The following is a 27,982-nucleotide window of genomic DNA, read 5'->3' as shown; positions in this document are numbered from 1 at the left end:
TGCAGCCCTCTTGTTCAATGGTTGGAACATTCCATTTTTATGACCTGAGTTTTCTTAAACTGTGCTGCCACCACGATGCGCATCTTTTTTCCGTTTACAAAAAAACGAAAACTAAAGAGTTTCACTATCTTAAAGAACCTTGCCTATTGGCTGTGTGACACTGTAGGTGCAAGAGAAATAATATTGTTACAGACACTGAGCTTATTGTGTGTGGATACTAAGACAAGCTTCTGTTTTTTTTGTTTTTTTTTAACAGTTAAAAATCAAGCCCCAGTGGCCTAATGGATAAGGCACTGGCCTCCTAAGCCAGGGATTGTGGGTTCAAGTCCCATCTGGGGTGCACCAGCATGTCTAAGGTGGTTGATCTTGAGCATGGCACTCAAATTTAGCAGACCCCAAATGTACAGTTTTATTCACTGATGAGATGATGTGAGGTTTAATCATGGAGACAAGCAGTTGTGTGAGGTTTAATCATGGATACAAGCAGTTGTGTAAACCCAACAGGGTTATTCACTAAAGTGAAAATGATCAGGAATTCCAAGTGTATTTCAATTTAAAGGCCCAAGTGGAAAATTTTCTTCAAGTTACCTACGCCTTCGGTTCAGCTGCGTTGGCCTTGATTTTAAAATTCTCTTTAAATTCTGGACAATTCTCACTTTAGTGAATATATCTGTACGATTATGAAATTGCCACATGAAACTTGCATTCAACTCCTAAGAAGAGACTTGAGAACACTTTGACAGCGCAGGTTTGGGTGAAAACACAGCAGAGGCAGAACAAGCGACTTGCTCTAGTGGCGCAGTCGGTTAGCGCGCGGTACTTATAAGGCAGTATCTGTTGAGCAATGCCGAGGTTGTGAGTTCAAGCCTCACTTGGAGCAGTTTTTGCATTTGCTTTTAATTGGTTTATCTGCAAGGTCCAGCACGGTGTCTCCAACCAGCTCTCAACGCCTCACCAGTACTACACGATGTAAAGGGATTCGATTTTGTCCCTCTGTTTGCCCTTGTTTTTATTTGCTCTTAAATTCATCTTACTATTTTTGTCAGGGATTGCCTTTTTTTTGTAGAAGTGTTATCTTTGGCAATTTTTGTCCAAGGGGCGGAGCTTAAGCAAAGTTCCACTTTGGTTGCTAAGCGGATTTACTGACAATCCATCAGTGAAAAGAATCCAACTAAAGGACAAACTGCATACACCACGGACAGAGGAGAACAAAATAGCTGTGCCCAAATATTGAGAGTCGGCGCAAGGGAGAAAACATGATAAATATAGATCGAGGCAAGTGGTAAGGTGGATAGAAGAAGATACAAGGGGTATAAGGAAAAGAAAATTGAAAAGAAAAATGTGCATGTCGTACTTGTTTTGCCTTTGCAGCCCTCTTGTTCAATGGTTGGAACATTCCATTTTTATGACCTGAGTTTTCTTAAACTGTGCTGCCACCACGATGCGCATCTTTTTTCCGTTTACAAACAAACGAAAACTAAAGAGTTTCACTATCTTAAAGAACCTTGCCTATTGGCTGTGTGACACTGTAGGTGCAAGAGAAATAATATTGTTACAGACACTGAGCTTATTGTGTGTGGATACTAAGACAAGCTTCTGTTTTTTTTGTTTTTTTATAACAGTTAAAATAAATTTACACATCAAGCCCCAGTGGCCTAATGGATAAGGCACTGGCCTCCTAAGCCAGGGATTGTGGGTTCAAGTCCCATCTGGGGTGCACCAGCATGTCTAAGGTGGTTGATCTTGAGCATGGCACTCAAATTTAGCAGACCCCAAATGTACAGTTTTATTCACTGATGAGATGATGTGAGGTTTAATCATGGAGACAAGCAGTTGTGTGAGGTTTAATCATGGATACAAGCAGTTGTGTAAACCCAACAGGGTTATTCACTAAAGTGAAAATGATCAGGAATTCCAAGTGTATTTCAATTTAAAGGCCCAAGTGGAAAATTTTCTCCAAGTTACCTACGCCTTCGGTTCAGCTGCGTTGGCCTTGATTTTAAAATTCACTTTAAATTCTGGACAATTCTCACTTTAGTGAATATATCTGTACGATTATGAAATTGCCACATGAAACTTGCATTCAACTCATAAGAAGAGACTTGAGAACACTTTGACAGCGCAGGTTTGGGTGAAAACACAGCAGTAGCAGAGCAAGCGACTTGCTCCAGTGGCGCAATCGGTTAGCGTGCGGTACTTATAAGGCAGTATCTGTTGAGCAATGCCGAGGTTGTGAGTTCAAGCCTCACCTGGAGCAGTTTTTGCATTTGCTTTTAATTGGTTTATCTGCAAGGTCCAGCACGGTGTCTCCAACCAGCTCTCAACTCCTCACCAGTCCTACACGATGTAAAGGGATTCGATTTTGTCCCTCTGTTTGCCCTTGTTTTTATTTGCTCTTAAATTCATCTTACTATTTTTGTTAGGTATTGCCTTTTTTTGTAGAAGTGTTATCTTTGGCAATTTTTGTCCAAGGGGCGGAGCTTAAGCAAAGTTCCACTTTGGTTGCTAAGCGGATTTACTGACAATCCATCAGTGAAAAGAATCCAACTAAAGGACCAACTGCATACACCACGGACAGAGGAGAACAAAATAGCTGTGCCCAAATATTGAGAGTCGGCGCAAGGGAGAAAACATGATAAATATAGATCGAGGCAAGTGGTAAGGTGGATAGAAGAAGATACAAGGGGTATAAGGAAAAGAAAATTGAAAAGAAAAATGTGCATGTCGTACTTGTTTTGCCTTTGCAGCCCTCTTGTTCAATGGTTGGAACATTCCATTTTTATGACCTGAGTTTTCTTAAACTGTGCTGCCACCACGATGCGCATCTTTTTTCTGTTTACAAAAAAACGAAAACTAAAGAGTTTCACTATCTTAAAGAACCTTGCCTATTGGCTGTGTGACACTGTAGGTGCAAGAGAAATAATATTGTTACAGACACTGAGCTTATTGTGTGTGGATACTAAGACAAGCTTCTGTTTTTTTTTGTTTTTTTTTGTTTTTTTTTAACAGTTACAAAAATTTGCACATCAAGCCCCAGTGGCCTAATGGATATGGCACTGGCCTCCTAAGCCAGGGATTGTGGGTTCAAGTCCCATCTGGGGTGCACCAGCATGTCTAAGGTGGTCGATCTTGAGCATGGCACTCAAATTTAGCAGACCCCAAATGTACAGTTTTATTCACTGATGAGATGATGTGAGGTTTAATCATGGAGACAAGCAGTTGTGTGAGGTTTAATCATGGATACAAGCAGTTGTGTAAACCCAACAGGGTTATTCACTAAAGTGAAAATGATCAGGAATTCCAAGTGTATTTCAATTTAAAGGCCCAAGTGGAAAATTTTCTCCAAGTTACCTACGCCTTCGGTTCAGCTGCGTTGGCCTTGATTTTAAAATTCACTTTAAATTCTGGACAATTCTCACTTTAGTGAATATATCTGTACGATTATGAAATTGCCACATGAAACTTGCATTCAACTCATAAGAAGAGACTTGAGAACACTTTGACAGCGCAGGTTTGGGTGAAAACACAGCAGTAGCAGAGCAAGCGACTTGCTCCAGTGGCGCAATCGGTTAGCGTGCGGTACTTATAAGGCAGTATCTGTTGAGCAATGCCGAGGTTGTGAGTTCAAGCCTCACCTGGAGCAGTTTTTGCATTTGCTTTTAATTGGTTTATCTGCAAGGTCCAGCACGGTGTCTCCAACCAGCTCTCAACTCCTCACCAGTCCTACACGATGTAAAGGGATTCGATTTTGTCCCTCTGTTTGCCCTTGTTTTTATTTGCTCTTAAATTCATCTTACTATTTTTGTTAGGGATTGCCTTTTTTTTGTAGAAGTGTTATCTTTGGCAATTTTTGTCCAAGGGGCGGTGCTTAAGCAAAGTTCCACTTTGGTTGCTAAGCGGATTTACTGACAATCCATCAGTGAAAAGAATCCAACTAAAGGACAAACTGCATACACCACGGACAGAGGAGAACAAAATAGCTGTGCCCAAATATTGAGAGTCGGCGCAAGGGAGAAAACATGATAAATATAGATCGAGGCAAGTGGTAAGGTGGATAGAAGAAGATACAAGGGGTATAAGGAAAAGAAAATTTAAAAGAAAAATGTGCATGTCGTACTTGTTTTGCCTTTGCAGCCCTCTTGTTCAATGGTTGGAACATTCCATTTTTATGACCTGAGTTTTCTTAAACTGTGCTGCCACCACGATGCGCATCTTTTTTCCGTTTACAAAAAAACGAAAACTAAAGAGTTTCACTATCTTAAAGAACCTTGCCTATTGGCTGTGTGACACTGTAGGTGCAAGAGAAATAATATTGTTACAGACACTGAGCTTATTGTGTGTGGATACTAAGACAAGCTTCTGTTTTTTTTTGTTTTTTTTTAACAGTTACAAAAATTTGCACATCAAGCCCCAGTGGCCTAATGGATATGGCACTGGCCTCCTAAGCCAGGGATTGTGGGTTCAAGTCCCATCTGGGGTGCACCAGCATGTCTAAGGTGGTTGATCTTGAGCATGGCACTCAAATTTAGCAGACCCCCAATGTACAGTTTTATTCACTGATGAGATGATGTGAGGTTTAATCATGAAGACAAGCAGTTGTGTGAGGTTTAATCATGGATACAAGCAGTTGTGTAAACCCAACAGGGTTATTCACTAAAGTGAAAATGATCAGGAATTCCAAGTGTATTTCAATTTAAAGGCCCAAGTGGAAAATTTTCTCCAAGTTACCTACGCCTTCGGTTCAGCTGCGTTGGCCTTGATTTTAAAATTCACTTTAAATTCTGGACAATTCTCACTTTAGTGAATATATCTGTACGATTATGAAATTGCCACATGAAACTTGCATTCAACTCATAAGAAGAGACTTGAGAACACTTTGACAGCGCAGGTTTGGGTGAAAACACAGCAGTAGCAGAGCAAGCGACTTGCTCCAGTGGCGCAATCGGTTAGCGTGCGGTACTTATAAGGCAGTATCTGTTGAGCAATGCCGAGGTTGTGAGTTCAAGCCTCACCTGGAGCAGTTTTTGCATTTGCTTTTAATTGGTTTATCTGCAAGGTCCAGCACGGTGTCTCCAACCAGCTCTCAACTCCTCACCAGTCCTACACGATGTAAAGGGATTCGATTTTGTCCCTCTGTTTGCCCTTGTTTTTATTTGCTCTTAAATTCATCTTACTATTTTTGTTAGGTATTGCCTTTTTTTGTAGAAGTGTTATCTTTGGCAATTTTTGTCCAAGGGGCGGAGCTTAAGCAAAGTTCCACTTTGGTTGCTAAGCGGATTTACTGACAATCCATCAGTGAAAAGAATCCAACTAAAGGACCAACTGCATACACCACGGACAGAGGAGAACAAAATAGCTGTGCCCAAATATTGAGAGTCGGCGCAAGGGAGAAAACATGATAAATATAGATCGAGGCAAGTGGTAAGGTGGATAGAAGAAGATACAAGGGGTATAAGGAAAAGAAAATTGAAAAGAAAAATGTGCATGTCGTACTTGTTTTGCCTTTGCAGCCCTCTTGTTCAATGGTTGGAACATTCCATTTTTATGACCTGAGTTTTCTTAAACTGTGCTGCCACCACGATGCGCATCTTTTTTCTGTTTACAAAAAAACGAAAACTAAAGAGTTTCACTATCTTAAAGAACCTTGCCTATTGGCTGTGTGACACTGTAGGTGCAAGAGAAATAATATTGTTACAGACACTGAGCTTATTGTGTGTGGATACTAAGACAAGCTTCTGTTTTTTTTTGTTTTTTTTTGTTTTTTTTTAACAGTTACAAAAATTTGCACATCAAGCCCCAGTGGCCTAATGGATATGGCACTGGCCTCCTAAGCCAGGGATTGTGGGTTCAAGTCCCATCTGGGGTGCACCAGCATGTCTAAGGTGGTCGATCTTGAGCATGGCACTCAAATTTAGCAGACCCCAAATGTACAGTTTTATTCACTGATGAGATGATGTGAGGTTTAATCATGGAGACAAGCAGTTGTGTGAGGTTTAATCATGGATACAAGCAGTTGTGTAAACCCAACAGGGTTATTCACTAAAGTGAAAATGATCAGGAATTCCAAGTGTATTTCAATTTAAAGGCCCAAGTGGAAAATTTTCTCCAAGTTACCTACGCCTTCGGTTCAGCTGCGTTGGCCTTGATTTTAAAATTCACTTTAAATTCTGGACAATTCTCACTTTAGTGAATATATCTGTACGATTATGAAATTGCCACATGAAACTTGCATTCAACTCATAAGAAGAGACTTGAGAACACTTTGACAGCGCAGGTTTGGGTGAAAACACAGCAGTAGCAGAGCAAGCGACTTGCTCCAGTGGCGCAATCGGTTAGCGTGCGGTACTTATAAGGCAGTATCTGTTGAGCAATACCGAGGTTGTGAGTTCAAGCCTCACCTGGAGCAGTTTTTGCATTTGCTTTTAATTGGTTTATCTGCAAGGTCCAGCACGGTGTCTCCAACCAGCTCTCAACTCCTCACCAGTCCTACACGATGTAAAGGGATTCGATTTTGTCCCTCTGTTTGCCCTTGTTTTTATTTGCTCTTAAATTCATCTTACTATTTTTGTTAGGGATTGCCTTTTTTTTGTAGAAGTGTTATCTTTGGCAATTTTTGTCCAAGGGGCGGTGCTTAAGCAAAGTTCCACTTTGGTTGCTAAGCGGATTTACTGACAATCCATCAGTGAAAAGAATCCAACTAAAGGACAAACTGCATACACCACGGACAGAGGAGAACAAAATAGCTGTGCCCAAATATTGAGAGTCGGCGCAAGGGAGAAAACATGATAAATATAGATCGAGGCAAGTGGTAAGGTGGATAGAAGAAGATACAAGGGGTATAAGGAAAAGAAAATTTAAAAGAAAAATGTGCATGTCGTACTTGTTTTGCCTTTGCAGCCCTCTTGTTCAATGGTTGGAACATTCCATTTTTATGACCTGAGTTTTCTTAAACTGTGCTGCCACCACGATGCGCATCTTTTTTCCGTTTACAAAAAAACGAAAACTAAAGAGTTTCACTATCTTAAAGAACCTTGCCTATTGGCTGTGTGACACTGTAGGTGCAAGAGAAATAATATTGTTACAGACACTGAGCTTATTGTGTGTGGATACTAAGACAAGCTTCTGTTTTTTTTTGTTTTTTTTTAACAGTTACAAAAATTTGCACATCAAGCCCCAGTGGCCTAATGGATATGGCACTGGCCTCCTAAGCCAGGGATTGTGGGTTCAAGTCCCATCTGGGGTGCACCAGCATGTCTAAGGTGGTTGATCTTGAGCATGGCACTCAAATTTAGCAGACCCCCAATGTACAGTTTTATTCACTGATGAGATGATGTGAGGTTTAATCATGAAGACAAGCAGTTGTGTGAGGTTTAATCATGGATACAAGCAGTTGTGTAAACCCAACAGGGTTATTCACTAAAGTGAAAATGATCAGGAATTCCAAGTGTATTTCAATTTAAAGGCCCAAGTGGAAAATTTTCTCCAAGTTACCTACGCCTTCGGTTCAGCTGCGTTGGCCTTGATTTTAAAATTCACTTTAAATTCTGGACAATTCTCACTTTAGTGAATATATCTGTACGATTATGAAATTGCCACATGAAACTTGCATTCAACTCCTAAGAAGAGACTTGAGAACACTTTGACAGCGCAGGTTTGGGTGAAAACACAGCAGTAGCAGAGCAAGCGACTTGCTCCAGTGGCGCAATCGGTTAGCGTGCGGTACTTATAAGGCAGTATCTGTTGAGCAATGCCGAGGTTGTGAGTTCAAGCCTCACCTGGAGCAGTTTTTGCATTTGCTTTTAATTGGTTTATCTGCAAGGTCCAGCACGGTGTCTCCAACCAGCTCTCAACTCCTCACCAGTCCTACACGATGTAAAGGGATTCGATTTTGTCCCTCTGTTTGCCCTTGTTTTTATTTGCTCTTAAATTCATCTTACTATTTTTGTTAGGTATTGCCTTTTTTTGTAGAAGTGTTATCTTTGGCAATTTTTGTCCAAGGGGCGGAGCTTAAGCAAAGTTCCACTTTGGTTGCTAAGCGGATTTACTGACAATCCATCAGTGAAAAGAATCCAACTAAAGGACCAACTGCATACACCACGGACAGAGGAGAACAAAATAGCTGTGCCCAAATATTGAGAGTCGGCGCAAGGGAGAAAACATGATAAATATAGATCGAGGCAAGTGGTAAGGTGGATAGAAGAAGATACAAGGGGTATAAGGAAAAGAAAATTGAAAAGAAAAATGTGCATGTCGTACTTGTTTTGCCTTTGCAGCCCTCTTGTTCAATGGTTGGAACATTCCATTTTTATGACCTGAGTTTTCTTAAACTGTGCTGCCACCACGATGCGCATCTTTTTTCCGTTTACAAAAAAACGAAAACTAAAGAGTTTCACTATCTTAAAGAACCTTGCCTATTGGCTGTGTGACACTGTAGGTGCAAGAGAAATAATATTGTTACAGACACTGAGCTTATTGTGTGTGGATACTAAGACAAGCTTCTGTTTTTTTTTGTTTTTTTTTAACAGTTACAAAAATTTGCACATCAAGCCCCAGTGGCCTAATGGATATGGCACTGGCCTCCTAAGCCAGGGATTGTGGGTTCAAGTCCCATCTGGGGTGCACCAGCATGTCTAAGGTGGTCGATCTTGAGCATGGCACTCAAATTTAGCAGACCCCAAATGTACAGTTTTATTCACTGATGAGATGATGTGAGGTTTAATCATGGAGACAAGCAGTTGTGTGAGGTTTAATCATGGATACAAGCAGTTGTGTAAACCCAACAGGGTTATTCACTAAAGTGAAAATGATCAGGAATTCCAAGTGTATTTCAATTTAAAGGCCCAAGTGGAAAATTTTCTCCAAGTTACCTACGCCTTCGGTTCAGCTGCGTTGGCCTTGATTTTAAAATTCACTTTAAATTCTGGACAATTCTCACTTTAGTGAATATATCTGTACGATTATGAAATTGCCACATGAAACTTGCATTCAACTCATAAGAAGAGACTTGAGAACACTTTGACAGCGCAGGTTTGGGTGAAAACACAGCAGTAGCAGAGCAAGCGACTTGCTCCAGTGGCGCAATCGGTTAGCGTGCGGTACTTATAAGGCAGTATCTGTTGAGCAATGCCGAGGTTGTGAGTTCAAGCCTCACCTGGAGCAGTTTTTGCATTTGCTTTTAATTGGTTTATCTGCAAGGTCCAGCACGGTGTCTCCAACCAGCTCTCAACTCCTCACCAGTCCTACACGATGTAAAGGGATTCGATTTTGTCCCTCTGTTTGCCCTTGTTTTTATTTGCTCTTAAATTCATCTTACTATTTTTGTTAGGGATTGCCTTTTTTTTGTAGAAGTGTTATCTTTGGCAATTTTTGTCCAAGGGGCGGAGCTTAAGCAAAGTTCCACTTTGGTTGCTAAGCGGATTTACTGACAATCCATCAGTGAAAAGAATCCAACTAAAGGACAAACTGCATACACCACGGACAGAGGAGAACAAAATAGCTGTGCCCAAATATTGAGAGTCGGCGCAAGGGAGAAAACATGATAAATATAGATCGAGGCAAGTGGTAAGGTGGATAGAAGAAGATACAAGGGGTATAAGGAAAAGAAAATTGAAAAGAAAAATTTGCATGTCGTACTTGTTTTGCCTTTGCAGCCCTCTTGTTCAATGGTTGGAACATTCCATTTTTATGACCTGAGTTTTCTTAAACTGTGCTGCCACCACGATGCGCATCTTTTTTCCGTTTACAAACAAACGAAAACTAAAGAGTTTCACTATCTTAAAGAACCTTGCCTATTGGCTGTGTGACACTATAGGTGCAAGAGAAATAATATTGTTACAGACACTGAGCTTATTGTGTGTGGATACTAAGACAAGCTTCTGTTTTTTTTGTTTTTTTTAACAGTTAAAAGAAATTTGCACATCAAGCCCCAGTGGCCTAATGGATAAGGCACTGGCCTCCTAAGCCAGGGATTGTGGGTTCAAGTCCCATCTGGGGTGCACCAGCATGTCTAAGGTGGTTGATCTTGAGCATGGCACCCAAATGTAGCAGACCCCAAATGTACAGTTTTATTCACTGATGAGATGATGTGAGGTTTAATCATGGAGACAAGCAGTTGTGTGAGGTTTAATCATGGATACAAGCAGTTGTGTAAACCCAACAGGGTTATTCACTAAAGTGTAAATGATCAGGAATTCCAAGTGTATTTCAATTTAAAGGCCCAAGTGGAAAATTTTCGCCAAGTTACCTACGCCTTCGGTTCAGCTGCGTTGGCATTGATTTTAAAATTCTCTTTAAATTCTGGACAATTCTCACTTTAGTGAATATATCTGTACGATTATGAAATTGCCACATGAAACTTGCATTCAACTCCTAAGAAGAGACTTGAGAACACTTTGACAGCGCAGGTTTGGGTGAAAACACAGCAGAGGCAGAACAAGCGACTTGCTCCAGTGGCGCAATCGGTTAGCGCGCGGTGCTTATAAGGCAGTATCTGTTGAGCAATGCCGAGGTTGTGAGTTCAAGCCTCACCTGGAGCAGTTTTTGCATTTGCTTTTAATTGGTTTATCTGCAAGGTCCAGCACGGTGTCTCCAACCAGCTCTCAACTCCTCACCAGTCCTACACGATGTAAAGGGATTCGATTTTGTCCCTCTGTTTGCCCTTGTTTTTATTTGCTCTTAAATTCATCTTACTATTTTTGTTAGGGATTGCCTTTTTTTTTGTAGAAGTGTTATCTTTGGCAATTTTTGTCCAAGGGGCGGAGCTTAAGCAAAGTTCCACGTCGGTTGCTAAGCGGATTTATTGACAATCCATCAGTGAAAAGAATCCAACTAAAAGACAAACTGCATACACCACGGACAGAGGAGAACAAAATAGCTGTGCCCAAATATTGAGAGTCGGCGCAAGGGAGAAAACATGATAAATATAGATCGAGGCAAATGGTAAGGTGGATAGAAGAAGATACAAGGGGTATAAGGAAACGAAAATTAAAAAAAAAAATTTGCATGTCGTACTTGTTTTGTAGGTGCAAGAGAAATAATATTGTTACAGACACTGAGCTTATTGTGTGTGGATACTAAGACAAGCTTCTGTTTTTTTTTGGGTTTTTTTAACAGTTACAAAAATTTGCACTTCAAGCCCCAGTGGCCTAATGGATAAGGCACTGGCCTCCTAAGCCAGGGATTGTGGGTTCAAGTCCCATCTGGGGTGCACAGTATGTCTAAGGTGGTTGAACTTGAGCATGGCCCTCAAATTTAGCAGACCCTAGAACAGTTTTATTCACTGATGTCCAGAATTTAAAGTGATGCAGCTGAACTGAAGGCGTTGGTAACTTGTAGAAAATTTTCCACTTGGGCCTTTAACCCCTTAAGGACACGTGACATGTGTGACATGTCATAATTCCCTTTTATTCCAGAAGTTTGGTCCTTAAGGGGTTAAATTGAAATACACTTGGAATTCCTGATCATTTTCACTTTAGTGAATAACCCTGTTGGGTTTACACAATGCTTGTCTCCATGATTAAACCTCACATCATCTCATCAGTGAATAAAATATACATTTGGGGTCTGCTAAATTTGAGTGCCATGCTCAAGTTCAACCACCTTAGACATGCTGGTGCACCCCAGATGGGACTTGAACCCACAATCCCTGGCTTAGGAGGCCAGTGCCTCCTTCAGCTGAACTGAAGGCTTAGGTCACTTGGAGAAAATTGTCCACTTGGGCCTTTAAATTGAAATACACTTGAAATTCCTGATCATTTTCACTTTAGGGAATAACCCTGCATGTAGGTGTTGAACCTTCCCCATATATTGAAGCAATGCATCTCTATGAGGAAAGTTCAATGCCTACATGCAGGAAGCACCACTAGTGGCTGTCTGAGTGACTGTCTCTGGAGTTGTCCCTAGGCAGCAATGGAAACTAGGCATGTGCATGGGGAAAATTTTCGGTTCGGTTCGGCATTCCGAATTTCAGGGTTTTCGCATAATTTGGGAATTCGGCACTTCAACACTTCAGAAATTCGTCAACTTCGGAACTTCTGCATTTCAGCACTTCGGAACTTCGGCACTTTGGACCTTTGGCACTTTGGAAATTCATCAACTTCGGCATTTCGACACTTCGGAATTTTGGAACTTCGGCATTTCGGGACTTCGGCACTTCGGGACTTCTCTTGCAGCCGCTTAGTAGATAACTCCCTAATTCCCACGGTATTAGGGAGTTATCTACCAAAAGGTTGAAAGACCAATTTAGAAAAAATTACTTAGTTAGCTTAGCTATACCGCGATTAGGGGCATGTTTAGCATGTGGCTGCTCACTGTTTAAAAAAAAAAAAAAAAAAAAAAAAAGGGTCCCTGAGCGGCGAGTGAGGGCCCTAAAGTAAAATGATGGGGGGGGACCTATTGTCCTCTCCCCGGCCCCCACCCCTGAGCAGTGGGTGGGGCCCTTAATGCTAAAAAGGGCCCCCACCCCTGAGCGGTGGGTGGGGGCCCTAAATACCTAAGGTCCTTCCCCCTGGCCCCCACCCCTGAGCGGTGGGTGGGGGCCCTAAATACTAATAAGGGGGGCACCTAATGTCCTCCACCCTGGCCCCCACCCCTCAGCGGCGGGTGGGGGCTCTAAAAAAACCCTAGTGACCCCCTCCCCCGCAAATTTTTTTTATCCCCCTACATACCCACCTCACCCTAAAAATAATGAGGGGGGGACCTTTAACTAAGAATCTGTAAAAAAACAAAAAACTTACCATCAGATGTTTTCTTCTAAAATCCTCTTTTTTCAGCCCCAAAAAAGCCAAATAAAAAAACCTAATAACTGACGCAATTAAAAATTAAATAATCCATCTTCACCAATGGAGGGCTCCGTGCAGACTGAGCTTATAAAGCCTTCCCCCACCCTGCAATTAGGCTCAGAGCACTCTGATTGGTGGGTTTAAGCCATCCAATCAGAGTGCTCTGACAGGTAAATGAAGAGACTGACAGGTAAGTCTCTACATTTACTTGTCACAGCACTCTGTGATTGGTTGGTTTGAAATCCACCGATCAGAGTGCTCTGTGTCATTTTACACAGCGTGGGAAAGTTCTTTGGAATTTTCCCACACTGTGTAATTTGACTCATAGCATACTGATTGGTTACTTAAACCTGGTTGCTTAAACCCACCAATCAGAGTGCTCTGAGCCTAATTGCAGGGCGGGGCAAGGCTTTATAAGCCTTGCCCCGCCCTGCAGAGCTCAGTCTGCGCAGAGGCCTCCTTGGGTGAAGATGGATTAATTTTTTGGGCGCTCGTTTTTTTGTTTTTTTTTTTTGTGCGTCGGTTATTATGGCTTTTTATTTGCCCTTTTTGGGGGGCTGAAAAAATAAGATTTTAGAAGAAAGAAAACATCGAATGGTTATATATATATATTTTTTTTACATGGAACTTAGTTAAAGGTCCCCCGCATCATTATTTTTAGGGTGAGAGGAGTAGGTAGGTGGTTAATTTTTTTTTTGGGGGGGAAGGGGTGAGTAGTGGTTTGGGGACCCCTAGTCACCTGAGAGGGGGGGTTAACATTTTTTTTAGGTCCCCCCTATTCTGATTTAGGGCCCCCACCCACCGCTCAGGGCTGGGGGCCCGGGGGGAGGACAATAGGTCCCCCCCATTATTTTACATTAGGGCCCCCACTTGCTGCTCAGGGGTGGGGGCGGGGGGGGCTCGTGAAGGGGGACCTTTTTTTTTTTTTAACAGTGAGCAGCCACAGGCTGCTCACTGTTGTAATAGACATGCCCCTACTCGCGATATAGCGAGTAGGGGCAGGGGCATAATTTACTAATACTAAGTAATCTTTACTTAGTATTAGTAAATTTGGCTGAAAGACCAATTTAGGTCTTTCAGCCTTTTAGTAGATAGCACCTTAATACCGTGGGAATTAGGGAGTTATCTTGTTATTCATTCCTGTCATTACACTGACTGGCCAAGAAACTTATATTTTATATAAATGTATGTCACTTGATTGTTGTAAGTGTTGCAAATGCTTATAGGTGAATCCTGGCTATGTTTGTATACTTTTTATTTAAAATGGCAATACGTGCTTCGGAACTTTGGCACTTTGACACTTCGGAACTCCGGCACTTCGACACTTCGGAAATTCGGTAATTTCAGAACTTCGGGACCTCGGCAATTCGGCACTTCGGCAATTCGGACATTCGGAAGTACCCAAATGTCTGAATTCGTCCGAATTCATATTCGTACCAAAACGAATTGCTAAGGGAAACATTGCATTTTTTCATCTGCCAACTTGATACCTAACCACTCAAATTTTGATTTATCCTAAATGCTATTTGACGTGGGTATCTCTCTTTTCAGCCTGAATCTGGATCTCTAGCAAGTTATCTGACTCATATAAATAGCCCCTGCAAGATCTGGAGAGACTTGAGATCTTCTATAATCCAGGTGATCCAAATGAGTAAAGATATAGGATCACAACTTGAGTCATAGCCTGAGTCACCCTAGCACAAGGAGTAGGCAACCTTCAGCACTCCAGATGTTGTGGACCAGGCCCGGACTGGCCATCGGGCACACCAGGCAAATGCCCCTGCAGGGCCAGCGCTATCCAAGCGCCGGCCCCGCTGTTTGCCATGACGGGCTGGTGGGGAGATCAAAGATCTCCCTCACCGGCCCACTTGAAGAGACATGCAGCTGAGGAGGGAGAGGAGGCCCCGGCAGAGCTCTATCTTGCAGCTCCGTCGGGTTCCTCTCGCGAGATCGGGAGCGTTGCCATGGCAACCCCCGATCTCACAAAAGTGAACTCTAGCCCGCAGGGATGATGTCAGAGTGCCGGTTCCCCCCCCCCCACACTCTCTCTCCCAGGTACCACTGTGCCATTTAATGCCTGCTTATTGTTTTTGTTTATTTACCCCCCAACCCCCAATCCCTTCTAACATGTATGCACAGCACTTTCACACACATCATCCACAGCACTCTCACACTCAGCACTCTCACACACAGCACTCTCACACACTTCTTTCACAGCACTCTCACACACATAATACACAGCACTCTCACACACATTATACACAGCACTATCACACAAATCACACTCAGCACTCTCACACACATCATACACAGCAATCTCACACACATCATACACAGCACCCACACACACAGCACTCTCACACACATCATACACAGCACTATCACACACAGCACTCTCACACACATCATACACAGCACTATCATACACAGCACTCTCACACACCATACACAGCACTATCACACACATCACGCTCAGCACTCTCACACACATCATACACAGCAATCTCACACACATCATACACAGCACCCACACACACAGCACTCTCACACACATCATACACAGCACCCACCGCACCCTCACACACATCACACCTCACACACAGCATCCATCACACACACATACTGCACCCCTCACATATACACTACACCCCTCACATACACTGAGAAGCCCCCGACACACTGCACCACACATATACACTTCCAAACATATTTATATAATATACATACACACACACACAGTGCACTCCTAACATACACACTCTGGATCCCCTATACACACACTAGATTCCTTGTAAGCAAACACATACTACACCCCTAAACACACACTCTCTACAAACACTACATCACCTATACACACACACACTATAGCCTGTATGCACACTCTTGCTACATCCCCTATACACACATTCTCTACAGCCCCTAGCCACATATGCATTACATTACACCACAAACACAACACGACTAAACCCGACCTTATTACACAATACCACACCACAATCAGCTCACTCTACACACACGCAATACCACAAGCAGGCTCCAAACGCATGCACAATACTCTTTCCTGGCATTTTTGTCTCCTGGTATCCATTTATAGAGACACCAGAGATAAGTTGTTATTAAATTTGCTTGCGCTGTGCAGAACAAATACAGGACTTTTTTCTCATGCTAGAGCTCTTCGGCAGAGCTCTGAGCATGGTCTGCCCTGGAAGAGCATTGAACCAACATGCTCACTTTGAGAGGGGGCGTGTTTGTCATTAGTGATGTCAAAACACACCCTCTCTGCCCGCCCCTTTCTTGTGGGCCGCTGTGATGAAAAAATGCCCAAGAAGAATTTTTTCCCCAGTCTGGACCTGTTGTGGACTACATTATCCATAATGCTTTTACACACATAATGCAGGTAAAGCTTCGGGGGAGGTGTTGTACAAAACTCCTGAAGTGCCAAAGGTTACATACTCCTGCACTAGCAACTGATTTGCTGTTTGTTTTCACACTATTTGAGCATTCTTCATATGTGTAATAAATTATGCTGCCACAGGAGGTCAGCATTGTATCACTGCACAGTTAATAATACCAGTAGATTTATTTTTTATTTTTTTTGCAAGCTTTCTTTTAGATATGTAAAAAACAAAAAATAGGAAAATCTCAAATGAGAAATCCCTCTTAGGTTTTTTTTACAAGAGGGATTTCTCATTTGAGATTTTTTCTATTTTTTGTTTTTTATATATCTAAAAGAAAGCTTGCAAAAAAAATAAAAAAATAAATCTACTGGTATTATTAACTGTGCAGTGATACAATGCTGACCTCCTGTGGCAGCATAATGTTTTTTACATTAGAATTAGGGTTCATGCCCAAAGTGGATGGTAACCACTCGTACTGACCACACCCGTTTGGATATTCTCCATATAGGGGGTTTCTTTTGATACTTTTACACTGACTTTTTTTAGATATAACTCCAATGGAAAAAATGCATCATTTAATGCATCTAAGTTTTCATTTGGGGTATCTTTACTAAACAGTGATTTTTATTTATTTTGTATTTGGGCAAATCAAACAATTAAGCAATCAAACCATTATATAATACAAATAAATTCAGTGGATTATTCAATAAATGGTAAATTGTGTTCAATTAAAAAACTATAGATAATATCTCTACCCTTCCAAACCACCTTCCCACTTTCTCCCTCTTCCTATATACTCCCAGCTTGCTTCATTCATAGGCCATTGTTTGTTTATCTGTCTGATATACGGTCTAAGTGCCTCTTAACCATTTCACTAATTAATTGTTATATTCTCCAACCAATTTTAAGATTTTCTGCCGTTGGTCTAAACCTCACCATTTTGATAATACAATTACATGAAAGGATATGTATTATATGCTTTTGTAAATGTATTATTTTACCGTAGATAAAAAAAATAATTAAAAAATAATTAAAAAATAATACACTTGTACTGAGATATGCCCACTCATAATAAAATAAAACAAAATGAAACAGAAAAGAAAAAGAAAACAGGAAACATATAAAGAAAACAGTGCACCTAATCAAAACATATAAGGTGGACAGCATGATTTGCATCAAGCAAAAAGATAAGTACAGGATAATTAACCCCCTCAGTCAGGCGCAATGTGAGTAAGAACAGGATCGGGCGCCTTGTGCATAATAGGCCACTTTTACAAAAACAAACTTTTTACTCAAATAAAAACATGTTTATTATTTTATTTGCTCTACAACATTGGCGAAAGCAATTTCTGAGCATTTATTACAATAAAAAGTAGCATGTTCCATACATAATGCACGTTTACACTTGCTGCACTCATATCTTGATAAGCAACGTCGTCCGCTATCCGTAGTGCATGTAATGCGCCTTCTCCTCTTGCTAGGCGTTTCCAAAGTTTCCTCTTTATCTTTTTCTAAATTTTTCACAATTACGAAATCGTTTCAGTTTTGGTTGAATATGCAGTGGAATGCCGATGTTTTTTTAACTTCGTCTTTGAAGTTCATCTAACGTAAGTTCGTGAGAAAGCTGCTTCAGAAATAGACGCCTCTTTATTGGTTTCAAATCATTTCCCAGATAAATTATCTGCGAATTTATGCCAGCAACATTCAACATGGTGAAGAATATATTCATAGGCCAACGTTTTATATTCCTTGCAACGCTGAATGTAGCACACATTTTGCCAACATTGTCTACTCCTCCCTTTGTGGAATTGTAAAATGTAATTATCGATGGTTTCTTTTTCTCGCCTGTTTCTGAATCAAGAGATTTATCGTGGTGAAAGCTGGACACAAGGATAACAGTTTTGTTCTTCTTCAGTACGTCTGATACTAATGTAGTACCGCAACTGAATCCAAAGCTACTTGAATACACTTCCCTAGATTTTGTTGTGACAAATTTAGGTGGCAACTCTCTTTTGTTTTTCTTTACTGTGCCAACGTAGGAAAGCTTAATCTCTTTCAGTTCTTCCACTAAATCCAGGGCTCTATAAGCTCCAGCCAAATATAATATACCTATGAACGCTTTTATTTCAATGTCATCAGTAAGTTTGGCATCTCGTTCGCGTCCATATTTATTTTTGATAATATTTATGTATTGGTTAGTATATTTTACAATGATATTCAGAATATCTCCAGTGAATAGGTATTTTCAACAGTCAACTGGATATTTCGATAACTTTGCGGGGACTATAACAGCTGGTAACTGCTTCAACAAATTATTTGGCGTGGCGCGATTTTTCTTGTTGGGAATATCTCAATACCATTTACTGGACTTGTCTTTTCCGAGAAAATATGAAGCGTTATCTGTGATGTCGTCATCGCTGAATTATTCATTGTTTTGTTCTGATTTAGAACTCTCAATGCGTGCTTCCATGTTATCTTCAGTCACGCTATCGTCGCTTTCATCTGAATCTTCAAAAATATTTTCATCATCTGATTCATCCTCTAGCATTTTCATCATATCCGCTACATCATTCGGATTATTAAAATGGAAAATTCTCTTTGAGTTGTCCATTTTTATTGCCGTATCTACAAAGAAATAACAAAAATAGCATCATCGGGCACAATGTGCCTGAGAGGAACATCGTGCCTCATTATGGAGTTGAACATTATAACATTGAAAAACAATCAGGTATGGCATTTATTTGCTTGAATTAATTAGAAAAATTACTTACCAATGTAATTCTAGACATATAATGGTTATACTGCAATCGGGCACAATGTGCCTAAGAGACACAAAGTGCTGCGACTCGCACACACGACGTTTAAATGCGTACTGCGTATTATAGGTCGCTGCAGAATGTAAAAAAAAACAAGCTATTGAGGCGGCAGGGCGGTAACGAGCGCTCGCTTTGGTAGGACAAAACAACAAACATTGGCTGTGCCTATTGGATCAGTTGCGCCTGACCGAGGGTTAAGAATAAACCTGGGTTGATAGAATGGAGCAATAACAACTGGTATGCTGACAAATACTAGACAATAAACTGAGCATATAGCTGTGATGGATCAAATGGACATAAAGGAATGGCATATAGTGAGCCATACACACACTGCACCCCCTTACACACTCTGCACCCCCAAACACCCCCACTGCAACCCCACAAACACACATGCACCCCTTTACACACACTGCAACCCTCACACACATATTGCACCACTCAAAGATTGCACCCCCTCACACCACACTGCTCAAACACACACACACTGCACCCCTAACACACATGCACCGCACACCCTCACACACACACTGGACCCCTCACTGCAGTCTGTGTATTTAGCAGCCCATAGTTGTGTGTGCTCAGCAGTATGTGTTTGCGTGTATGCAGCTGTTTGTGTGTATGTATTCAGCAGTCTGATTGTGTGTGTGTGTGTGTGTGTGTACTCAGCAGTCTGACTGTGTGTATTCGGTCATTTATGTGTGCACTCGGCACTCTGTCTATATTCAGAAAGCTCTGCGTGAATGTATTCAGCAGTCTGCGTGTATGTATTGTATGTATGTATTGCATTTGTTGGAGGCACCAAAAAATATAAGCTTAATTTTATTGATAATTTAGATTTTTATTCCTGTCAGTGGTTGTGTAGACAGGGTCAGGGGCGGGCTGGGCCGGGGGGCAGGGAGGCAATTGCCCCCCAGGCCGCCCTAAATTATTTTAGGACCGCCGCTGCAGGCGTGGCCGAGCTCCTCTCCCCTGTAGCGTGGCCGAGCTCCTCTCCGGTCCGCGGTGCCTACCGGAGTGATAGGAAGGTGCACACTGAGTGTGCACTTCCTGTCAGTCCGGCCGGTTACAGGAAACAGAAACTCCTGTTCCGCAAGGAGTTTCTGTTTCCTGTAACAGGCCGGACTGACAGGAAGTGCACACTAAGTGTGCACCTTCCTATCACTCCGGCCGGGCACCGCGGACTGGAGAGGAGCTCGGCCACGCTACAGGGGAGGGGGTAAGAAGAAGGAGGGGGGAGTAAGGGGAGGGGGGGAGTAAGAAGAGGGGAGATACAAAAAAGAGGGGGAGGGGGTAAGAAGAGGGGGAGGGAGAGTAAGAAGAGGGGGAGGGGGAGTAAGAAGAGGGGAGGGGGAAATGAGAAGAGGGGGAGAGGGAGTAAGAAGAGGGGAGGGGGGTAAGAAGGGGGGGGGAGTAAGAGGGGAGGGGGGAATAAGAAGAGGGGAGATAAGAAAATAGGGGGGTAAGAAGAGGGAGAGTAAGACGAGGGTGAGGAGGGAGTAAGAAGAGGGTGAGGGGGGAGGAAGAAGAGGGGGGGAATAAGAAGAGGGGAGATAAGAAGAAGAGGGGGAGTAAGAAGAGGGGGAGAGGGGAGTAAGAAGGAGGGGAGATAAGAAAAAGAGGGGGATAAGAAGAAGAAGGGATGAGTAAGAAAAAGAGGGGGGAGTAAGAAGAAGAAGGGGTAAGAAGAAGAGTGGGGGTAAGAAGAAGAGGGGGGTAAGAAGAAGAGGGGAGAAGTAAGAAGAAGGGGGGTAAAAAGAAGGGGGTAAGAAGAAGAGGGAGTAAGAAGAAGAAGGGGTAAGAAGAAGAGTGGGGGTAAGAAGAAGAGGGGGGTAAGAAGAAGAGGGGAGAAGTAAGAAGAAGGGGGTAAAAAGAAGGGGGTAAGAAGAAGAGGGAGTAAGAAGAAGAAGGGGGAGTAAGAAGAAGTAGGAGGGTTAAGAAGAAGAAGGGGGAGTAAGAAGAAGTAGGAGGGTTAAGAAGAAGAAGGGGGAGTAAGAAGAACACAGGGAGGAGGGGGGAAAGAAGAACACAGGGGGGGTGAGGAGAACACATAGAGAGGAAGGAGTGAGAAGAACACAGGGAGGGTGGAGGGGGGATGAGAAGAGCACACACACACACAATGCATCCCTATACATACACAGAAACACACAATGCATCCCTATACATACACAGAAACACAACATGCTTCCCTTACACACAGAGAAACACACAATGCATCCATTACACACACACACACACACAATGCAACCCTTACACACAGACAATGCATCCTTTGCACACATACACAGAAATAGACAATGCAAACCCTTACACACACATGCAAACACACACGCTGCTTTTCTTACATACAGACAGAAACACAATGCATCTCTTACACTCAATGCACACACATACAGACACACACCTTGCATCCTTTATGCATACAAACACAGATTCGCACAATGCATCCCTTACACACAACTAGAAACACACAATACATCCCTTATACACAAATACACACTGCTTCCACTACACACAAACACACTGCATCACCTACACAAACTGGTATCCCTATACACTACATACCATAAGCACACATATTAGATCCTCTTCAATAACACATAACACATCCCCTACACACTCCACTCCCTGTAAGCGAACTCATGAGTGGGTGGAACATATAAGTGGACTTATGAGTGGGCCTTATGGGCATACTCACCGTCAGGCCCTGGGGCCCATACCTTGAGCTGAGTAAGGGGCCCCCAAAAAATGGAGCTGCTTCCAATTCTCCCAGAACATTGCATTTTGTGACCACAGTTGCAAACAGCCTCCAGAGATCCTGTTCTACACCAGACCAGTGGAGCCAAACTGCAGCCCATCATCATCCTCATCTGGTTGTAAGTAGGCAATCTAGTATATTATTAGTGACACAAATCTATAATTTACCTCACATTAAAGGGACGTTATAGCTTAATGAAGTGGTTCTGGTGTCTATAGCTGGTCCCTGCAGGCTTTTTAATGTGAACACACACTGTGTGCAGCACTGGCGTTAGTTCATATGGCAGATCATATGGGTGGGGCATTGTGATGTCACATGGGGGGCGGCAAATTTTTATTTTGTCTAGGGCGGCAAAAATCCTTGCACCGGCTCTGATCCTGGGCAGGTGCACCAGTCTACTGATTGCACTCTCCTCCTGCCCAGACCCGTCTTTACCGCAGTGCAAATGCCCTCTGCCCCTAATTTACAGTGGCTCACACTCACAACAAGCAGTGCCTGGAGCCCTTTGCAGAGACGGGAACAAAGAGGTTCTGCGGCAGCTGTCCGTCCTGCAAGCATTACATTAAACAGCTGTTCTCCATGCAGCCACAGGTGGCGCTGTGCTGGGAGAATGTGATTACTCTTCACTTCCTCTCAGCCTACAGAGCAGCACATGGGGGAGAGAGAGGAGGAGGCATGATTTAATCTTACAATAAATCCTCTAAGCAAACCTTTATAAATTTGGGGGATCAGCTCTGTTTCCACAGTTTATTGCTGTTTACTCTGATGTCTGTATTAATATTGAGGGATGTCTAAGTAGTAATGTCAGTGTGTGTCAGCAGGGCCAGCCGTTAGGGTGGGCAAGCTGTGCGTTCACGCAGGGTGCCATGACAACAGAGGCGCCCGGCGGCCAACACAGCTCACAAGTTGGGTACACCAGCATATTTAATTTAAACGATTCACTGGTGGTCCACTGGTGCGCACCAGCAGTAGGTGCAGTCAGATCATATCCTCTCCCTCGTGGTTCCGGCGCTCAGTTAGTGAGTCAGAGCACAGGCTCAGAGATTCTCAGCCTGCGCTCTGACAACATTGAAAGTCAGAGCCGCGAAGGAGCGGGTATGGCAAAGAGCTACTGATTAGCATAACATCAATATCCGTTATAAAACCAGGAAAAGGTGGGCATGGATGGTGAACTGGCTTGGTGGTGCAATGGGCCACTTGACTGGTTTTGCCCCCCAGGCCTAAGGCTGACAGCCCTCCCCTCCCCTGGACAGGGTCACAGTTCACTGCTTTGCTCAGGGTCCTTTAATGCTGTCAAGATGGCACTGACTATACACACAATCAGACACTACACACAAACCCACAACACTCACAGCAAAGAGCCCGAGCTCTAGGAGCGGTCCTCAATATGGCATTCTGACTAGTGTTCTGGCCAACCTTAATCTGGCTCTTTACCTAGCTGTAATCTTTGTGTGCCTAATTTTGGAGCAAAATGTTTTGAACCATTCTACATGCAAACACTGCATCCTCTGCCTTGCTTCCATTAATCTAAAATACTTACTTACTGCTGGTTTGTGAGGTCCCAGCTCTTTAAACCCACCATATCTGTAGCTACGTTCTGTTTCTTCGTCCAGTGGTACAAAGCATCAGGAATCCTAGCACTGGCTTCTCATGTGATTCAGCAAATAGCTCTCATGAGTAGAAAGCTAAAATGATTAAAGAACTTCAGGTGCCAGAATTTCCCCCCTCTAGACAGAACTGAAACTGTTCACAGAGAACATTGAAATCTGTGAATCCCTTGCACACGTTGTAAAGATAAACTGGCAGTTTGACAGATATACCGTTTATTTCTCTATTGCTGACATTTATATATGTATGAATCCATCTCATTTAAAGTGTGAGGATTTCTTGCAAATTGGCTTAAAATGAGACTCTTACTGAACTTCTATTATTTTGGATTTACCGTTTTTGCACTTTTTAAAAAAAAAAATATTTATGTTCAAGCAAAAAATAATAATAAAAAAGTATAACTTAAAAAATATGTGAAAGGCAGTACAATTTGGCATTTTTACTGTGAAACATTGTGAGGGAATAATGAAGTTAAAATAAGATGGAGTGATAAGAAATGAATAAGGCAACTTCTATCACCAAGGATGGGGGTAAATGCAGCTAACCAGCACTCCGCTAGGCCATGCCAAAATGCAAATAGAATTGTAGAAAACTCTTTGTTTCCAGCAAATATCAAAAGTAACAGTTTACATTAAGATTCAAAATCTCCACTATCACAGAGACAATTTAGCCCTGGCCAGCAGAAATTTAAATCTGATAAGCGTGCCACAAACTCTCCAGGCTGACAATGGCAGGTAACTTTTAAGACCTGGCTAGTAGGATCTTTAAGCTCTGATTTATTTAGATAATGCAAAGATCAAGGGATTGAAAGGAACATGACTTCCAAAATTATATTTTTACAAATATTGTGTGCCATTTGAGCACAGTTTACATACTGTATTCTTCTAAACTGATACAAATGGAAGACTTCATAGTACTTTATCATGTACCCACACAGTCGGAGGAGTCAAAGTCCCCACCTACACCTGTTTTCCATGCTGAAATATAGGAAATATTATGAACAAGAAAGATTAAGTCATTGTGGTAAAAGTCCTGATGTTATAATATCTCCAAAAAGTAATTAGTGCTAATGTGGAGGAACAGATTAGGGGCTACTGGTTAAAGCTTTGAATGTGGTATAAGTGTAGGGAAAATATTACTTCTTCCCAAACAAAATCCTATTTTGCAGATACTACCATTTAATAATAATAATGTTGCCTATACATATGCCAATATAATTGAATATCTGCATCCACCAATTTGGCAAAATATATTTAGTTTTATCTGCAGGATAGGTCCTATTCCTGGGAATATTTGTCATTGTGATTGTATGTTTCTAAATTACATTTTAAGAAAAAAAAGGTGATCCCAGAGTTTCAGGAGATTAATAACAGAGGCAGGGGACTTAGTGTTATGGTGGCCATAAACATTCTATCCACTACAATCCAAATCCAAATTAAATAAATTTTGTTTAAATTAATAGCATGCCTGCTTTGAATATTACTTTACCTGAAGTGACAGTACCCCTTTCAACCAAGCCGCTAATTCCTCTGCTAATAAACAAGAGGATAGTGTAAAAAATGAACCCTTACTTTATGGGGTTAAAACAGAAATGCTTAGGAAGCATAACCATATATAATGGTATTGTACTCACATGAAATAATACTATTTTCTATTATATATGTTCTAAACACTAAGCCTTCGGTTTGCGTCGCTGATACTCGCCCTTTGTTCCCATGGAAGGGAAGAATTGCTTTGCACACCGGGGTGTGGCTTTCATTTTGGTAATGTCTCCTTAGAGATTATAGGACTTGAGAACGAAGCATCATAGTCTGCCTAAGCTTTGAGAACATTGTCTGAAACAGGATTATGTAATCCAGTCATGACAACAATTTTCCCACAAAAGGAAAACTATCCAGGATTACCTTTTCACTACAAAACTAATTGTAAAGTTTTTTTTTTGTTTGTTTTTTTAAAGCAACAAAACTGTCCCCTTGGTTGTGGATTCTCTGAGGCGTTCTGTCCATAGAGGTCATGAAGTATACATTAATTATGAATATCTCATTTTGTTCTAATGTAGGTTTAATATTAAAATAAACTCCTTGTTAATGGCATTATGTTTATATGCTGTTTAGCAGATGAATACCAGATAACGCTAGCTTATTAAATTGTAGATTGCGTAGTGTCCAGGAAAAATTCCACCATTATTTTCAACTATTCATCTTCAAATTAATGTTTATTTGTAGAGTCCCTAGCAGGTCTGCTCAGCAATTTTTAACACAAAGTAATAGACCGGTACACAGTCCCTTTGATGTGCAAGAGCACAACATGGTAATTAAGTGAGCTTTGAAAGATGTTGGGCTCATTAACGGTTTAATCTTTTGTAAATGTGCATGTTCGTTTGCTGTGGTGATCAGACTTTAAACAACCTGAGAAATGGCATTAAAATAGCACACAGAATATAAGCTCATTTCAAAGTGGTTGAAACGAGGGGCATAAAAAGTCTCACATTTGTTACCGCAAAAAATATTCAAAGGCTGCCAAAGGATAGGGCAGAGTGATAGGCTGCCAAAGGAGAGAATGAAGACTGAAAATACACATTTTATTTATTATTATTTTATTTATTTCACACACACACACAAGGTCTGTCCAGAAAAAGTTCAGCCATTGTTAATATAACGAGAATGGTTTGCACAACATTGATGGTACCTGGCAGACCAGAAGAGTGGACTGGAATGCGCTTGCGCATGCTTGAACAATGACAGCTTCACTGTACTAGTCAGTGGGGGGGGGGCGCTAGATGCCATTAAGTGAGCATGGTTACTGTGGGCCCATTGCATTCAAAATGACTGAGCGAGTAGAGCAGTGAATCTGCATCACATTTTGCATTGAACTTGAACATCCCTCCGCAGAAACTATTCGAATGATTCAGAAGGTTTTTTGGGACGATGTTCAGCACAAACAAAAGTGTGACACCAACTCTTCAAAGATAATTGAGAATTATTGATAAAAAAATAAAATTAGAAGGAAAGAAGAAGAGGTACTTACAAAGTAGGAGCAAAATAGTTATTTTTCTGCTCGATCCCAATCGCATTGAGGTATAATCCCCACCAAGGATATTGCTGTAGTGGTCCTCTTTTTTTTTAAAATTCTTTATTTAGGTCGTGACAGATACCAACAGACATCATTTATACATTGTTTCGGTTTGCTCAGAAACCAACGTTTGCATGAGATGGTTAGTCGTCGTTTTTACAATTGCGGGGCTTACGCAGAAGCCAACATTAGTGTGTTGAGGTCGGTTCGTGTGTTGCAGAACAAACATGTTCATGGTCTGTCGCTTTTTTTTTTTTTATAACAATCAAGTACATGTTACAGGACGTGTGAGAAGCAAAGAAAAAAAAATAAGAAAGATAGATAAAGGGAAAAAAGAAAAGAGCACGTTTCTCTCCTAGTTTGGCTTTGTGGGTAGAGGACAGGCCTAGTTCCTTGGCTACGGGGTTAGCTGTGTGGTAGTGCTGTTGGGCCACTGTTACTATGTGCCGTGAGCTTTTGGGCTTGTGGACTGGAACGTCTCTATCCCCGAGTCGGTTTGGGCCTGGTTCCCGTGGTAGGAGGCATTCTTATCACAAGTGGAGGCACATACACGGTTTCAAAGAGGAGGGGGAAGGAGAGACTAAGTTGAGGAAGGAAGGGGTTGTGTTCGTTATACAGATGTATGGGCTCCGCTGCCGGGGGGGGGAGGGGGGGTGGCGGTGTGTTGGTGCGGGTCCTAAGGAGGTAATGTATTTCTCCCAGGGTTCCCACACCCTGAGGAAGCGTGGGTATGTATCCCGTACCTGAGCTGTCAGCTTGTCCATAAGGCAGGCTTCTTTGATGTTGTGTATTACCGTGTCTACGTGTGGAGTGTCTACCTGGAGCCACATCAGCGCAAGGGCACGTCTGGCAGCCAGGTTTATTTTGTTTAGGAGCTTTGTTTCTCTGTTGGTTAAGTTATCCATTGGTTTGGCTATTAGGAAAGTCCAGGGGTCTGGTCGGATTGTTTTTTTAAGAATCGCTGTCAAGAGTCTGGCTACGCCTTCCCAGTATCGTGTGGCTTTAGGGCATGTCCACCACATGTGCAGGTATGTACCCTTCTCCCCACAACCCCTCCAGCATGTATCTCAGGGAGTTGTTCTTGGTGGATGATGCATACTGAGGATTTGGCCGCTGCTTCCCATATATCCTGCCATTCTCCGCTCTCTAATGTCTGTTGGAGTTCAGCTTCCCATTGCAATATGTAAGAGGGTGTCTGGGATTCTTTTGTAGGTGCACTTAATTGTATGTAGAAGCGAGTGATGATGCCGGTACGTGGTCCGTCTGTCATACAAAGTGTTTCATAGAACGTGGGTTTAAGTCTAGCCGCCTCTACTATGTTAGGTGTTCTAGCAAAGTCCCTTAGTTGGAGATATCGAAAAAGTAGTCTTTGGTGGCAAGCGGGGCCAAGGTTTTTAAGTTTTCAAATGTGCGGAATGCTTCCGCCTGAAATAGATGGTAAAAGCGTTGGACTCCCGTGTCTTCCAGACCTCGAAAATCTCTCGGGGACGCCATACCTTATTACGAAGGTATGGCATTAGGGGTGATGTGGGGTGTGTAAGCGCATACTTGTGT

The 27,982-nt window shown here is 42.1% G+C and overlaps 17 non-coding genes across 17 annotated transcripts; all 17 read left to right on the top strand.

Moving 5' to 3' along the window:
- The first annotated feature begins 267 nt into the window (after nt 1-267).
- On the top strand, nt 268-340 carry TRNAR-CCU (transfer RNA arginine (anticodon CCU)). The gene has a single exon. It is a non-coding gene; the product is annotated as a tRNA-Arg (tRNA).
- A 447-nt stretch (nt 341-787) lies between these two features.
- On the top strand, nt 788-880 carry TRNAI-UAU (transfer RNA isoleucine (anticodon UAU)). The gene is given in 2 exon segments: nt 788-825; nt 845-880. It is a non-coding gene; the product is annotated as a tRNA-Ile (tRNA).
- A 764-nt stretch (nt 881-1,644) lies between these two features.
- TRNAR-CCU (transfer RNA arginine (anticodon CCU)) lies at nt 1,645-1,717 on the top strand. Its single transcript has one exon. It is a non-coding gene; the product is annotated as a tRNA-Arg (tRNA).
- Nucleotides 1,718-2,164: 447 nt separating this feature from the next.
- Nucleotides 2,165-2,257, top strand: TRNAI-UAU (transfer RNA isoleucine (anticodon UAU)). The gene is given in 2 exon segments: nt 2,165-2,202; nt 2,222-2,257. It is a non-coding gene; the product is annotated as a tRNA-Ile (tRNA).
- Nucleotides 2,258-3,030: 773 nt separating this feature from the next.
- TRNAR-CCU (transfer RNA arginine (anticodon CCU)) lies at nt 3,031-3,103 on the top strand. Its single transcript has one exon. It is a non-coding gene; the product is annotated as a tRNA-Arg (tRNA).
- Nucleotides 3,104-3,550: 447 nt separating this feature from the next.
- TRNAI-UAU (transfer RNA isoleucine (anticodon UAU)) lies at nt 3,551-3,643 on the top strand. Its single transcript is given in 2 exon segments — nt 3,551-3,588; nt 3,608-3,643. It is a non-coding gene; the product is annotated as a tRNA-Ile (tRNA).
- Nucleotides 3,644-4,407: 764 nt separating this feature from the next.
- TRNAR-CCU (transfer RNA arginine (anticodon CCU)) lies at nt 4,408-4,480 on the top strand. Its single transcript has one exon. It is a non-coding gene; the product is annotated as a tRNA-Arg (tRNA).
- Nucleotides 4,481-4,927: 447 nt separating this feature from the next.
- On the top strand, nt 4,928-5,020 carry TRNAI-UAU (transfer RNA isoleucine (anticodon UAU)). The gene is given in 2 exon segments: nt 4,928-4,965; nt 4,985-5,020. It is a non-coding gene; the product is annotated as a tRNA-Ile (tRNA).
- Nucleotides 5,021-5,793: 773 nt separating this feature from the next.
- TRNAR-CCU (transfer RNA arginine (anticodon CCU)) lies at nt 5,794-5,866 on the top strand. Its single transcript has one exon. It is a non-coding gene; the product is annotated as a tRNA-Arg (tRNA).
- Nucleotides 5,867-6,313: 447 nt separating this feature from the next.
- Nucleotides 6,314-6,406, top strand: TRNAI-UAU (transfer RNA isoleucine (anticodon UAU)). Its single transcript is given in 2 exon segments — nt 6,314-6,351; nt 6,371-6,406. It is a non-coding gene; the product is annotated as a tRNA-Ile (tRNA).
- A 764-nt stretch (nt 6,407-7,170) lies between these two features.
- TRNAR-CCU (transfer RNA arginine (anticodon CCU)) lies at nt 7,171-7,243 on the top strand. The gene has a single exon. It is a non-coding gene; the product is annotated as a tRNA-Arg (tRNA).
- Nucleotides 7,244-7,690: 447 nt separating this feature from the next.
- Nucleotides 7,691-7,783, top strand: TRNAI-UAU (transfer RNA isoleucine (anticodon UAU)). Its single transcript is given in 2 exon segments — nt 7,691-7,728; nt 7,748-7,783. It is a non-coding gene; the product is annotated as a tRNA-Ile (tRNA).
- A 763-nt stretch (nt 7,784-8,546) lies between these two features.
- On the top strand, nt 8,547-8,619 carry TRNAR-CCU (transfer RNA arginine (anticodon CCU)). The gene has a single exon. It is a non-coding gene; the product is annotated as a tRNA-Arg (tRNA).
- A 447-nt stretch (nt 8,620-9,066) lies between these two features.
- On the top strand, nt 9,067-9,159 carry TRNAI-UAU (transfer RNA isoleucine (anticodon UAU)). Its single transcript is given in 2 exon segments — nt 9,067-9,104; nt 9,124-9,159. It is a non-coding gene; the product is annotated as a tRNA-Ile (tRNA).
- Nucleotides 9,160-9,922: 763 nt separating this feature from the next.
- On the top strand, nt 9,923-9,995 carry TRNAR-CCU (transfer RNA arginine (anticodon CCU)). The gene has a single exon. It is a non-coding gene; the product is annotated as a tRNA-Arg (tRNA).
- Nucleotides 9,996-10,442: 447 nt separating this feature from the next.
- Nucleotides 10,443-10,535, top strand: TRNAI-UAU (transfer RNA isoleucine (anticodon UAU)). The gene is given in 2 exon segments: nt 10,443-10,480; nt 10,500-10,535. It is a non-coding gene; the product is annotated as a tRNA-Ile (tRNA).
- Nucleotides 10,536-11,133: 598 nt separating this feature from the next.
- On the top strand, nt 11,134-11,206 carry TRNAR-CCU (transfer RNA arginine (anticodon CCU)). Its single transcript has one exon. It is a non-coding gene; the product is annotated as a tRNA-Arg (tRNA).
- The last annotated feature ends 16,776 nt before the right edge of the window (nt 11,207-27,982 follow it).

The sequence above is a fragment of the Pelobates fuscus genome, chromosome 6 (assembly GCF_036172605.1).
Source record: "Pelobates fuscus isolate aPelFus1 chromosome 6, aPelFus1.pri, whole genome shotgun sequence".
Taxonomy (NCBI): domain Eukaryota; kingdom Metazoa; phylum Chordata; class Amphibia; order Anura; family Pelobatidae; genus Pelobates; species Pelobates fuscus.
Note: the sequence above shows the minus strand (reverse complement) of the source record. Positions and strands in the feature narration are given on the sequence as shown.